The 14,455-nt window shown below is 40.3% G+C and overlaps 1 pseudogene; it reads left to right on the forward strand.

Moving 5' to 3' along the window:
• Positions 1–1,195: 1,195 nt before the first annotated feature.
• The window catches only part of LOC112420156 (uncharacterized), a 32,195-nt pseudogene continuing 18,935 nt past the window's right edge, over positions 1,196–14,455 (forward strand).

The raw sequence follows: 14,455 nt of genomic DNA on the forward strand, positions 1-14,455 counted from the left end.
GCTATCCTCGGTTGTGCACCTTTACTATACAAATGGTTTACCTCTCATTTACCCCAAACCCATTCCTTTCAAGCCAATCCAAGAAATCTCTCTTGGTCTAAAAGAATCATGTCCCTCACTCCATCTGACATAGCCTGGTATCACGCCACCCATAACTTCAGAAACATCATTGTCAGTTGTGGAGAATACTCAAACGTACCCCTTCTCGGTATGCAAGGAGGAATCAGTTACAACCCTATCCTTGCCAAACGTCAGTTTGGATGCCCAATGGAAACTAAACCGGATAGCATCTACTTAGAGGGTGAATTCTACTTTAACCATGAAGATCCCACAAACAAGAGAGGAAAATTTGTTCAGGCTTGGCGTGCTATTCGCAGACTTAGCAGAAGCCAATTGGCGAAGAGATCAGACTTTTCACAAGGATCTCACACTCAATGGGTCATTAATAGAGCTTCAAGTCTGGTCCTACCCTATCACCTCCCAAGATACCTATCTTCAACTACCCCAGCACCATCCTTACCCTTGGCTCTTGAGACTGTGGGAGAGTGCCAAGAGGAATTGGCTGAGTCAAACTGTGTAGGTGCCATTTGGAAAAGAAAGTATGATGAAGCTATGCTCAAGATGGAAACTATGAGTGGTAAAATAGAACAACAGGATCATGAGATTCGCAAGCAAAAGCAACAAATAGTTAAAAAAGATGCTCAGATCCAAGCTCAGAGCACAAGGCTCGCACAATTTATCAGCGCAAAGGAGCGTTGGGACTTTTTCAAGGACGCGCATTCAGATTCCGAGGAGTAGTCTACTTCAGGGGCTCAAGAATTTCCCAAAATGTTCTTATCTTTTCTGTTTTCGCTTTCTTTTATGAACTTTGGAGTCTATCCCTTGGCTCAGTTTGTAAAAAGGGAATTATCTTGTTTTTATTTATAAGTCTATCCTCTATCTCTTTATAATGTTTACAAAATAGCTTTTATAAGTCCTTTGATAAAAAAAAAAAAATAAATAAAATAAAATAAAATAAAATATGTCTATTTTTGCATAAGCATATCATGCATCATCTTGCATTTCATAGTCTCAAATCCAAGTCTCACACAAATTTTCTTCTCCAATCAAAGGTCAGCTCGTTTCAAAGGTGGCACCACGCATCCACTACAAGTCTACTCGTACTCATTACACTCGTGCAACTGTTAAGAGAAAGATGGATTTTCTCGAGCAAGAGAATCGGGCGCTCCGCGAAGAAGTGGCAGCAATGCAGACTAAGATGGACGAAATGGTTGAAATGATGAAGACGATGGTAGATATGCGGACCCAAGAGCAAGCTCAGGCTCAGGCTCATGCTCTAGCACAAGCTCAAGCACAAATTCATGCACAAACACAAGCTCCTCCACCTCCCACCAATACTCAAGCTGAAGCATCTTCCTCTGCCATCCCTGAATGGACAATATGTGCCGACACTCCAGCACACTCTGCTCCACAGCTCTCCGTGCCTTGGTTCCCGCCTTTTACTGCTGGCGAAATACTTCGTCCCATTGCTTGTGAAGCTCAGATGCCTACTCAACAGGTGACTCACGTCCCTCCGCCTCCTGTAAGAGCTCCCCCAGTTGTCATGACTTACTCAGCACCTATGATTCACACTGCTCCACAAAATGAAGAACCCATCTTCCATTCAAGGAGTATGAAGGCCTATGGTCAAGTGGAGGATTTACAAGAGAAGTATGATGAGATGTACCGTGAGATGAAAGCTCTCCGCGGAAAAGAAAGATATGGAAAAACTGCTTATGACCTCTGTTTGATGCCAAACGTCCAGATACCCCATAAGTTCAAGGTCCCAGATTTTGAGAAGTATAAAGGGAACTCCTGCCCTGAGGAACATCTAACAATGTATGCAAGAAGGATGTCCACGTATGCTAAGGACGATCAGGTCCTTATTTATTACTTCCAGGAGAGCTTGGCTAGTCCCGCCTCAAAGTGGTACATGAATCTGGACAAAACAAAGATCCAAACTTTCCATGATCTGTGTGAAGCTTTTGTGGAACAATACAATTACAATGTAGATATGGCTCCAGACCGAAGTGATCTTCAGGCCATGACTCAGGGGGTCAAAGAAACATTCAAAGAGTATGCTCAGCGGTGGAGAGATGTTGCTGCCCAAGTCAGCCCACGTATAGAAGAGAAGGAAATGACCAAACTTTTCTTAAAAACTCTCAGTCAGTTCTACTACGAGAAGATGGTCGGAAGTACGCCCAAGAACTTTGCTGAAATGGTCGGCATGGGTGTGCAGTTGGAAGAAGGAGTCCGAGAAGGACGTTTAGTAAAAGATGGAGCTTCTACCAGTGGAACCAAGAAATATGGCAACCACATCCCGAGAAAGAAAGAACATGAGGTCAGTATGGTGGCCCAAGGAAGGCCTCAGCAAACTTATCCAACCTATCAACACATTGCTGCCATCACACCTGCTGCCAATATTATTCATCCCCCAAATAGCCAGTCTCAATTCCCACAATATCCTCAACACCCTCAACAATATCCCCAACAACCATACCAGCAACATCCCTATCAACAACAACAACCTCGACCACAAAGAATGCAATTTGACCCAATTCCCGTCACCTATGCGGAGTTACTTCCAGGATTACTCAGAAATAACTTGGTTCAAACCAGGCCTCCTCCTCCAGTACCAGAAAGACTGCCAGCATGGTACAGACCTGATCAGACTTGTGATTTCCATCAAGGGGCCCCAGGTCATAATATTGAAAGTTGTTATGCCTTTAAGTATGCAGTACAGAGGCTAATCAAAGAAAAGAAGATAACCTTCACAGACTCAGCGCCAAATATTCAAACCAATCCATTACCAAACCATGGTGCTGCAACTGTCAACATGGTCGAAGATTGCCAAGAGACTCACCATATTCTCGACGTTCAACAAATCCGAACACCTTTGGTCCCATTACATGCCAAGTTATGCAAAGTAAACCTCTTTAAACATGATCATGATGGCTGCAACGAGTGCCTTCTGAACCCCTGGGGTTGTCAGAAAGTGAAAGATGATATTCAAGGACTGCTGAACCAAGGAGAACTGGTTGTTGAAAGAAAATGTGACAATGTATGTGTTATAACTCCTGAAGAGCCTTTGGAGATATTTTACGACAGTCGGAAGTCAGTTGCTGCTCCTTTAGTGATTTGCTTGCCTGGTCCAATACCTTATACTTCTGAGAAGGCAATTCCTTACAAGTACAATGCCACTATGATAGAAGGTGGTCGTGAAGTTCCAATACCACCTTTGCCTTCTGTGGAAAATATTGCCGAAGATAGTAGAGTATTGAGGAATGGGCGTGTTATCCCTCTAGTGTTTCCAAAGAAAGTTGACGCTCCGGTAACGGAAGAAGCTCGGACTAAAGATTCCGGTGCAATCAAAGATGTGGGTCAGACTAGCGGGACCAAGTCATGTTCTGATTTTGATGAGATCCTCAAGCTGATAAAGAAAAGTGAGTACAAAGTGGTTGATCAACTGATGCAGACTCCGTCAAAAATATCCATAATGTCTTTACTACTGAATTCTGAGGCTCATAAGGGAGCTTTGATGAAAGTCTTGGAGCAAGCTTTTGTAGACCATGATGTGACTGTGGGACAATTTGATGGAATAGTGGGGAATATCACTGCATGCAACAATCTGAGTTTCAGTGACGAAGAGCTCCCAGAGGAAGGAAGGAACCATAATTTGGCATTGCATATATCTGTGAACTGCAAGACTGATGCTTTGTCAAATGTGTTGGTAGATACCGGGTCATCGTTAAATGTAATGGCCAAAACGACCTATGATCAGCTTTCTTACAAGGGTACACCTTTGAGACGAAGTAGAGTAATGGTGAAAGCTTTTGATGGTTCGAGGAAGAATGTTCTCGGAGAGGTGTTTCTGCCTATTACAATTGGGCCACAGGATTTCCAGATTACTTTTCAAGTGATGGACATCCAAGCATCCTACAGCTGTCTACTAGGCCGACCCTGGATTCATGAAGCGGGGGCAGTAACGTCTACCTTGCATCAGAAGTTAAAGTTTGTGAAGAATGGGAAGCTAGTAACTGTGAATGGTGAAGAGGCTTTGTTAGTAAGCCATTTGTCGTCTTTCTCTTTCATTGGGGCCGATAGCGTTGAAGGGACGCCTTTTCAGGGATTTATCATGGAAGAAGAGAGTACCAAGAAGAGTGAGGCATCTATTTCTTCTCTGAAGGATGCTCAGAAAGTGATACAAGCTGGAGGCTCTCCCAGCTGGGGAAAGTTGATAGAACTGCCAGAGAACAAGCGCCGAGAAGGACTGGGTTTCTGCCCATCAGCTGATTTGTCCAAACCTAAGATCGTTGTCGAACCAATCAGAGGAACTTTCCACAGCTCTGGGTTCATTCATGCAATCATTGAAGATAATCCCGAAAGAGTGCCACGAAGCTTTGTGACACAAGGAGGGTCTAGCCACAATTGGGTTGCTGTAGATGTTCCTTTTATTGCTCATTTATCCAAGTAATGCACTTTGTTTTGTCTTTTATGCTTTTTTAAAGAGAAAATCCTTTCGCCCCGCCCCAAGCGAAAGTGAATCTATCTAGGGCTTTTTGCTTCAAGAATTTATCATCAATCAAATAAAAATGTCGTTTTGTTCCCGACCTTTTGCCTTGCTTTCTTTTATGTTTTTAGAAAAATGGTAATACAAAAAACCGAAAATATAATCACCTTCTAAAAATCTGCACTTACTTGTTTTCTAAAAAAATCATCAATCATATATGCAGATTAAAACCCAATGAACCCGTTGAACAACATAGCCCTATGATCTCTCCCAACTTTGAGTTCCCTGTGTATGAGGCGGAAGAAGAAGAGAATGAAGAGATTTCCGACGAAATCTCCCGGCTATTTGAACAAGAAGGAAAGACCATTCAGCCTTATGGGGAAGAATTAGAAGCAATCAACTTGGGTACCGAAGAAGACAAGAAGGAGGTCAAGATTGGGGCATCACTTGAGGCAAGTGTCAAGAAGCGAGTGATAGAACTTCTCAAAGAATATGTTGATGTGTTCGCTTGGTCGTACCGAGATATGCCGGGTCTGGATACTGATATCGTGGTACACCATTTACCTTTGAAACCCGAGTGTCCGCCGGTCAAGCAGAAATTAAGAAGAACCCGCCCTGATATGGCCCTCAAGATTAAAGAGGAAGTGCAGAAACAGATCGATGCAGGTTTCCTCGTTACATCAAAATACCCTCAATGGCTAGCCAACATAGTGCCTGTTCCGAAGAAGGATGGCAAAGTCAGAATGTGTGTTGATTACCGTGACCTTAACAAAGCTAGTCCCAAAGATGATTTTCCATTACCTCATATTGATGTACTGGTTGACAGCACTGCAAAATCCAAAGTGTTCTCCTTCATGAGTGGTTTCTCCGGTTACAATCAGATCAAGATGGCGCCCGAAGACAGAGAGAAGACGTCTTTCATCACACCTTGGGGCACTTTCTGTTACAGAGTAATGCCGTTCGGTTTGATCAATGCAGGAGCTACTTATCAAAGGGGTATGACTACTATCTTTCACGACATGATACACAAAGAGATTGAGGTTTATGTGGATGACATGATCGTCAAGTCAATCACTGAAGAACAACATGTTGGGTATTTGCTAAAGATGTTCCAACGGCTAAGAAAGTACAGACTTCGCCTGAATCCCAACAAATGTACTTTTGGTGTTAGATCCGGAAAGCTTCTGGGCTTCATTGTTAGTCAGAAAGGTATTGAAGTAGATCCAGACAAGGTCAAAGCCATCAGAGAAATGCCAGCTCCACAAACAGAAAAACAAGTAAGGGGGTTTCTCGGACGACTAAATTACATCTCCCGTTTCATTTCTCATATGACTGCAACATGTGGGCCGATATTCAGACTCCTCCGCAAAGATCAAGGGATTGTTTGGACAGAAGATTGCCAGAAAGCCTTTGATAGCGTCAAAATGTACTTACTAGAACCTCCGATTCTCATCCCTCCAGTTGAAGGAAGACCACTAATCATGTACCTAACTGTACTGGAAGATTCCATGGGTTGTGTGCTCGGACAACAAGATGAAACCGGAAGAAAGGAGCATGCCATTTATTATTTGAGCAAGAAGTTTACTGATTATGAATCTCGCTATTCCATGCTCGAGAAGACCTGTTGCGCACTAGCCTGGGCTGCCAAACGTCTCCGTCACTATATGATTAGTCATACTACTTGGTTGATATCTAAGATGGATCCGATCAAGTACATCTTTGAGAAACCTGCTTTGACAGGAAGAATTGCCCGGTGGCAGATGTTACTATCCGAATATGATATTGAGTATCGTACCCTGAAAGCAATCAAAGGCAGTATCCTTGCTGACCACTTGGCTCACCAACCAATTGAAGACTATCAGCCCATCAAGTTCGACTTTCCTGATGAAGAGATTATGTATTTGAAGATGAAAGATTGTGACGAACCGCTACTCGGGGAAGGTCCAGATCCTGAATCAAAATGGGGTCTAATATTCGACGGAGCTGTTAATGCTTATGGTAGCGGAATTGGGGCAATCATTGTCACTCCTAAAGGTGCACACATCCCCTTCACGGCCAGGCTAACGTTCGACTGTACAAACAACATGGCAGAGTACGAAGCGTGTATCATGGGTATCGAAGAAGCCATCGATCTGAGAATCAAGAACCTCGACATTTATGGTGACTCAGCCCTTGTAATCAATCAAATCACAGGAGAATGGGAGACTCGTCACCCCGGCCTGGTTCCCTACAAAGACTATGCAAGACGATTACTGACCTTCTTCAACAAAGTCGAGCTACACCATATTCCTCGTGATGAAAACCAGATGGCGGATGCTCTGGCTACTTTGTCTTCAATGTACCAAGTAAATCGTCGGAATGAAGTGCCGCTGATCCATATCAGACGTCTTGAGAGACCCGCTCATGTATTCGCCACTGAAGAAGTTGTTGATGACAAGCCATGGTTCCACGATATCAAATGTTTCCTTCAAAGGCAAGAGTATCCACTCGGAGCATCCAATAAAGACAAGAAGACTCTAAGAAGGTTGTCTGGCAATTTCTTCCTAAACGGGGACATTTTGTATAAAAGAAACTTTGATATGGTGTTGCTCAGATGTGTTGACAAACATGAGGCAGACTTATTGATGCATGAAATACACGAATGATCCTTTGGGACTCATTCTAGCGGACATACAATGGCCAAGAAGATATTGAGAGCAGGTTATTACTGGATGACAATGGAAGCCGATTGTTACAAACATGCCAGGAAGTGTTATAAGTGTCAAATCTATGCCGATAAGATTCATGTGCCGCCGACTGCACTCAATGTTCTTTCCTCCCCGTGGCCATTCTCTATGTGGGGCATTGACATGATTGGAAGAATTGAACCCAAAGCTTCAAATGGACACCGCTTCATTCTAGTGGCTATTGACTATTTCACCAAGTGGGTTGAAGCTGCATCTTATGCTAATGTGACCAAGCAGGTGGTAGTCAAGTTTATCAAAAATCATATTATTTGCCGCTACGGTGTCCCTAGCCGGATCATTACAGATAATGGGACGAATCTGAACAACAAGATGATGAAAGAATTGTGTGATGATTTCAAGATCGAACACCATAACTCTTCGCCTTACAGACCTCAGATGAATGGTGCTGTCGAAGCTGCAAACAAAAATATAAAGAAGATCATCCAGAAGATGGTGGTGACTTATAAAGATTGGCATGAGATGCTTCCCTTTGCATTACATGGATATCGTACTTCTGTACGCACATCAACAGGGGCAACCCCTTTCTCTTTGGTATATGGCATGGAGGCAGTACTTCCCATAGAAGTTGAGATTCCTTCAATACGAGTTTTAATGGAGGCTGAATTATCAGAGGCTGAGTGGGTTCAAAGTAGGTATGACCAATTGAATCTGATCGAAGAAAAGCGCATGTCTGCTCTTTGTCATGGTCAGCTGTATCAAAAGAGGATGAAGCAGGCTTTTGACAAGAAAGTTCATCCCCGTGAATTCAAAGAAGGTGATCTTGTGCTCAAAAGGATCTTGACTTTCCAACCCGACTCTAGGGGCAAGTGGACGCCTAACTATGAAGGCCCGTATGTTGTCAAGAAAGCTTACTCAGGCGGTGCCATGACTCTTCAAACCATGGATGGTGAAGAACTTCCACGTCCTGTGAACACAGATGCAGTCAAGAAATACTTTGTCTAAAAGTTATAAGAACAGCTCGGTAAGTCGAAAACCCGAAAAGGGCGGCTTAGGCAAAAATGAGCGTCTCGGTGGGCTGAAAACCCGAAAGGGTGGCTCAGGCAAAAATTAGAGACATTAAACAGAAATCATTATCCTGGTAGGCTAAAAACCCGAAAGGGCGGTCTATGCAAAAGTTAAGGATAAAAAGAAAAAGACAAAGTAACTGCATCCAGTCAGGCACAATCCACTTGGGGCATGACTACTATCAAAGAATCTCCAAATCTGAAGCATCAAAAGCAGCAAAATTCAAGAGTTGTAAGGGGGAATGGGGTTATGAAGTTCAATGTACCTTCCCATTTTAAAATTACCATTTTTTTCAAATTTTGTAAAAAATCCATGAAGTCATGCCATCTGCAGGCTGTCATTCAATCAATAATAGTTGAACCTATGGCCCTTCTGTTTAAAATTCCCCTTTTATTCTATTTTTAAAGTTCTTTCCATTGTTTGATGATAATATTTCGAAGTAGAATTCTTAAAAAAACTTTTTTCCATGTCTTTTAAAAAGGCATAAATGCACAAGTACATATTAGGACTTGAGAGTGAGGGAAGCATGCGTCAGCACGTTCCTCAAAGAATGGTTAGACCCCACCAGAGAACCATGATTGGACACTGAGAAAATTCAAAAAAAATGGGCACAACGACGGAAGTGTGTCAATGGAAGAACATTATGTATCAGCTTACAAATGGCGACTTTTTCCAGACTTTTAATGGGTTTTGTCCCCATAAGGCATATGTTTGATATTTTGTCCCCAATAAGGTCATCTCCAAGGAAGTTTGCCTATTGTATAGTACTGTGATGTCAGTCCACTTTCCACCTTACCAAGTCTTGTCTTGTCTCATCGAGTCCATCTATCATATACAATAAATACATTCATGCTTTCGGACGTAATACATTCATACACCCATACATCCATGCATCAACACTTTCATACATTCTTATACAACATATGCATCGCACCATTTCGTACATGGTTGCATCAATCCCACAAAATTTTGTTTAAAAATATCCCCTCAGTTCGGTCCTCGTTTCATCATTATGTCAAGTGGCAAGTTCTAGTAAATGAACAGCTTGTAATCATCATTTACATCAAAGGTGTCATCCCCAGTGTGTCTGGTCAAGAGATGTCACGAATCAATCAATTTCAAGCGGCAAGTTTCCGACAAAAGGACAGCTTGAATCTATTTTCAGTCAATTTCAAGCGGCAAGTTTCCGACAAAAGGACAGCTTGAACCTATTTTCATTCAATTTCAAGCGGCAAGTTTCCGACAAAAGGACAGCTTGAATCTATTTTTCAGTCAATTTCAAGCGGCAAGTTTCCGACAAAAGGACAGCTTGAATCTGTTCAGTCAATTTCAAGCGGCAAGTTTCCGACAAAAGGACAGCTTGAATCTATTTTTCAGTCAATTTCAAGCGGCGAGTTTCCGACAAAAGGACAGCTTGAATCTATTTTTCAGTCAATTTCAAGCGGCAAGTTTCCGACAAAAGGACAGCTTGAATCTGTTCAGTCAATTTCAAGCGGCAAGTTTCCGACAAAAGGACAGCTTGAATCTATTTTTCAGTCAATTTCAAGCGGCGAGTTTCTGACAAAAGGACAGCTTGAATCTATTCAGTCAATTTCAAGCAGCAAGTTTCCGACAAAAGGACAACTTGAATCTATTTTCATTCAATTTCAAGCGGCAAGTTTCCGACAAAAGGACAGCTTGAACCTATTTTCATTCAATTTCAAGCGGCAAGTTTCCGACAAAAGGACAGCTTGAACCTATTTCCAGTCAATTTCAATTTTCAACTACAAAAGTGTCATTCCCGGCGTAAAGCCGTTCTAGTCATGACACTAGTCAATTTCCATTTCAATTTTCAACTTCAAAAGCGTCATCCCCGGCGTAAAGCCGTGCTAGTGATGTCACTAATCAATTTCAAAGTGTCCTCCCTGGCGTGAAGCTGTGCCAATGATGTCACTAGTTAATTTCAATCACCTATCATATAGGTAGTAGACAATCATTTTCCCCAGTGAAATTACATTCCCCTAGCGGAGTCAGGATCCCTTTCTCTAGCGAGTTTTGGGTATCCCATTGTTGTTTCTCATTCCAGTCGAGTCACCTATGTCATCATGCACTCATTCTTGCATCAAATGCATTCATAGCATCTTAGGTCAAAAATGGTGTACTCTGTATTTAAGTCTCTTCGACCTGTCAATTCAAAGATTCCATCTTCGAATCTTCGGACGAAGAAACTTAAATAGGGGCATCTGTCATACCCCAATTTTTGACCTAAGACAGCACTGACACGTGTCATTTAACTCCGACCGGTCTCAGCCTTTCGAGCAAAAAGTTCGGCAGGGAGGTATTTTAAAATACCTCATAGTTGATTCCGAGTCGGGCCCTCTTCTCTCAATTTTCATTTAATTTTAATTTCCATCTTTTATTAACTTTAAATTCATTTTTTTTAACCTTTATTTTATCTTGTTTTTGTTTTATTTATTTTTAGTCCTTTTATTTTATTTTTAATGTCCAAAATAAATCAAAATTTTTGTCCGATAATATCCAAACACAGCTCAAAACAGGCTGTCATATTCCTCTCCAAGCAACAAATTTTTTGCTCATCTCAAGCTCTATAAAGGCAACACGCAAGCAGCCAAGAGAAGGGGGGCCCAACAGACAAAAACAGAGAATTTCAATTGCAAGACCTGCAATCACCATATCCAAAACCAATCACATAAACAAAAACGAACTCACTTCAAACCTTCAACGATCCATAAAACTGTTTCACTCTCACAAAACCTTTTTTCAACAAACAGAACACAACAAACAGTTCCATTAAACCAAATCATACCCAAATCACCACAAACCCATATCACAACCAAATCAAATCCGTACAAAACCGAACCTCATCAACAAACCAACACAGATCCAGATCAAGAAAGAAAACAATAAAAAGGTAGTAACCCTTTTTGTAGATCTAGGGTCCGTTAAAGCTCATTTCAAAAAAAACGTTTTCAAAAAAAAAAAGGAGAAAGGAAAGGTTAATCTTTTGGTAAAAAAAAAATCAAAAAAAGAGGAGTTTTTGACTCCGGCGCGGTGGCGCCGCCGCGACAACTCGCCGGCCGCCGTGCCGGAAACTGAGTTTCACGGTGGTGTTCTTCAACACTCACCGGAAACTTCATCAAAAAAAAAAAGAAAGAAGATAAGAAGAGAGAGAAGAGAGAGTACGTGAGAGAAAAAGAGAGTGAAGAGAGAGAAGAAAAAAAAGAAATGGGAGAAAAAAGGAAAGAATGGGTATTTATACCCCTCTTCTTCAACAGATCCAATCAAGGCCGTTGATCAAATCAACGGCCGAGATTTGTTCCCCAAGGCCCAATCCTCCTCATTTTATTTCCTGCACCCTCCTTTACTGCTCACACACCCCAGCATCTCATTTTTCTAATTTCTTTTTCATGCATTTTAATTCTCGCTCTATCTGTTAATCCAAAGTGCTCTGGTCCCCAGTTAGCTGTTAATATTATAATTATTCTCCAGAACAATCTGGTCCTTAATAATTAAATTAATCCAGAGTGCTCTGGTCCAAAATTAACTTAATATGATATTCTTGCTTAATTTAGTTATTCTCCAGAACAATCTGGTCCTTGTTAATTAAATTAATCCAGAGTGCTCTGGTCCTATATTAACTATTAATATTATATTTTTGTTTAAATTAATTATTCTCTAGAGTGCTCTGGTCATTGTTAATTAAATTAATCCAGAGTGCTCTGGTCCTAAATTAACTGTTAATATTATATTTTTGTTAATCCAGAGTGCTCTGGTCCAAACTTAAATGTTAATATTTATTTATTTTTGTTTAACTTAATTATTCTCCAGAATATTCTGGTCCATGTTAAAATAATTTCACAATTCAGCTTAACTTCATTTTTCTCATTCTGCTTATATAATTTTCATATCTTTATTCCAAAACCACAAAAATATTCAAATAACAAATCACAAAAATATTTTTTTCATTACAAACCTTGATTCTCAAATCAAGTGATCGTTCTTTTATTTTTCTTAATCAAATTTCAAATCAATTCTAATTCAACTTCAAGTCTATTTCTTTCAATCTAAAAAACACAAATCAATTCTCATTTGCCATTTGGCTTTTTATTTCAAAACCTCTTTCAAAACATATAAAAAACATTAAACAAATCAAACGTCAATTTCTACCCCGAACTACGAGGTTTTGATCCCTCACGGGTACGTAGGCAGAGGACCTTGTCTTTCCAAATCAATTAAAAAAACAATTTTCTTTTTTTTCTTTTCAATTGTCAACTAAAAAACAATTTTCTGTTGTCTCTTCAATTAAAATCAATTTTCTTTTTCCTTTTCAATTCATCTTTCAATTCCATTTTCATCTCTTTAAAAGCAAGCAAGTTTAAGCACAAAAAGTTAAATAAAATCAAGAGGTTCTCGTAGAGTACTACGAATATTTAGGGTGCTAATACCTTCCCTAAATATAACCAACCCCCGAACCCTAAATCTTTTCAAAATGGGTGGTTTGGAACTTTTTCCCCTAAAAAAAAAACTTGTTCAGTCGTGAGATAAAAAGTGAGTCAAGAGTCAATCAAATGGCCTTGACGTCCGAAAAATGGCGCGACAGGGAGCTTAAAAATGAAGATTTAGTGAGAAAAATGTCAAAACTCCCGAGAGCACCCTTTTTCTCATTCGCCTTGAGTTCGCCACGGCGAGTAACCCATTTTCTTGTGTTCGCCATAGCGAGTAGAAGTACTCGCGAGGCGAGTTGCCCAGTATTTGAGTTGTTTGTTCTGTTTTGATGAATGTTGAATGATCTTGATGTCTGAGCATAATTATGATTAATTGTGTATTTTTCTGGAATTGTTGGATTAATTATAATGATCTGTTGATGACTGTGATGTATGTTTACATTAATTAAATCATACATGTTGTTGAATTGTGGAGTTTTAATTCATATATATATATGCATTGTTAATTTGTATGTAGATATACACAAGTGGAGTCCATTGCATAAGCATATAAAGCGGGATGGCTCTTTCCCTGGAACGCCTTGTCGTTCAAAGCGGGAGGACTCATGTCTTGGAACACTTTAATTGTTCAAAGCGGTGAGGGCTTATGCCCTGATGAATGCTTTAACCATTCAATATCCGGTGAGGGCTTCTGCCCTGTAAATTGGTACCACATGCATTGTCGTATTGTCGCATTGTCGAGGAGTCTTAGCGGTGTTGTCGAGTAGTTGCATGAGTCGTTGTTGTTGGTTGTAATTACCATTTTTGTTGATGTTGTTGATTATGAAATATATATTTATAATGAATAACTATTATTATGTTAGGGTGTTAGATTCAATTGATGAATTTTATATCTATATTTATTGTTGTGAATCTCACCCCTTCTGCTTGAAAATGTTACCCTTCCTATGGGTAACTTGCAGGTGATCCTAAGTAGTAGGTGGTTGCTCAAGTGTCTAGGAATCTGATACGTACGGGATGGGATTTACTTTATTTATTTTTCATTCCTTATGTATCACATTTTTGGAACATGCTGATGTAGCCCTTATTGTTTTTTGAATTACTTTGATGAGGCTTTCATGCTAGGATTCTATGGAGAATTAAACAGTTGATGTTTGTTGTTTTTAATGAAAATATTCCGCTGTAAGGTTTTGGTGAAACTATTAAAGTTTGTTGTTCATTAAATAGTTTTATATTCTATTTAAGAAATTTTGAAAAGTAGTGTGACATGGTCGTTTGTGATATACTCTGATGTATTATTTAATTGCCTTGTGATAACGGGGTGTTACACACTTTATGAACCTCATTGCATTGCATGACCCTGAAGATCCTCTCAACCTCTTTGAGCCACTTCTGAGCTCCGTCAGGATCGTATCTTCCTTTGAAAGTTGGTGGATGATTTCTCAGAAATGTTTCCAACAACCTCACTCCATCATTTGCACCAGCACCAGCATTCGACTGTTGTCCTACAGCTTGAGCTACAGTGTAACACTCCGTTTTCCCAACATAAAAATTTCATTAAATAATCAGAGTTTTCCACATAAACGGAATGCTACATTCTTTTCTTAAAAATCATAAACGGAATAATTAACTAATTATCCATCAAAATTCAATAACCAAATATTCAATGCTTTGCAGCGGAATTTTTTTCAACATCTAAATAGTCTTTG

The sequence above is a fragment of the Medicago truncatula genome, chromosome 2 (genome assembly GCF_003473485.1).
Source record: "Medicago truncatula cultivar Jemalong A17 chromosome 2, MtrunA17r5.0-ANR, whole genome shotgun sequence".
In the NCBI taxonomy this organism is placed as follows: domain Eukaryota; kingdom Viridiplantae; phylum Streptophyta; class Magnoliopsida; order Fabales; family Fabaceae; genus Medicago; species Medicago truncatula.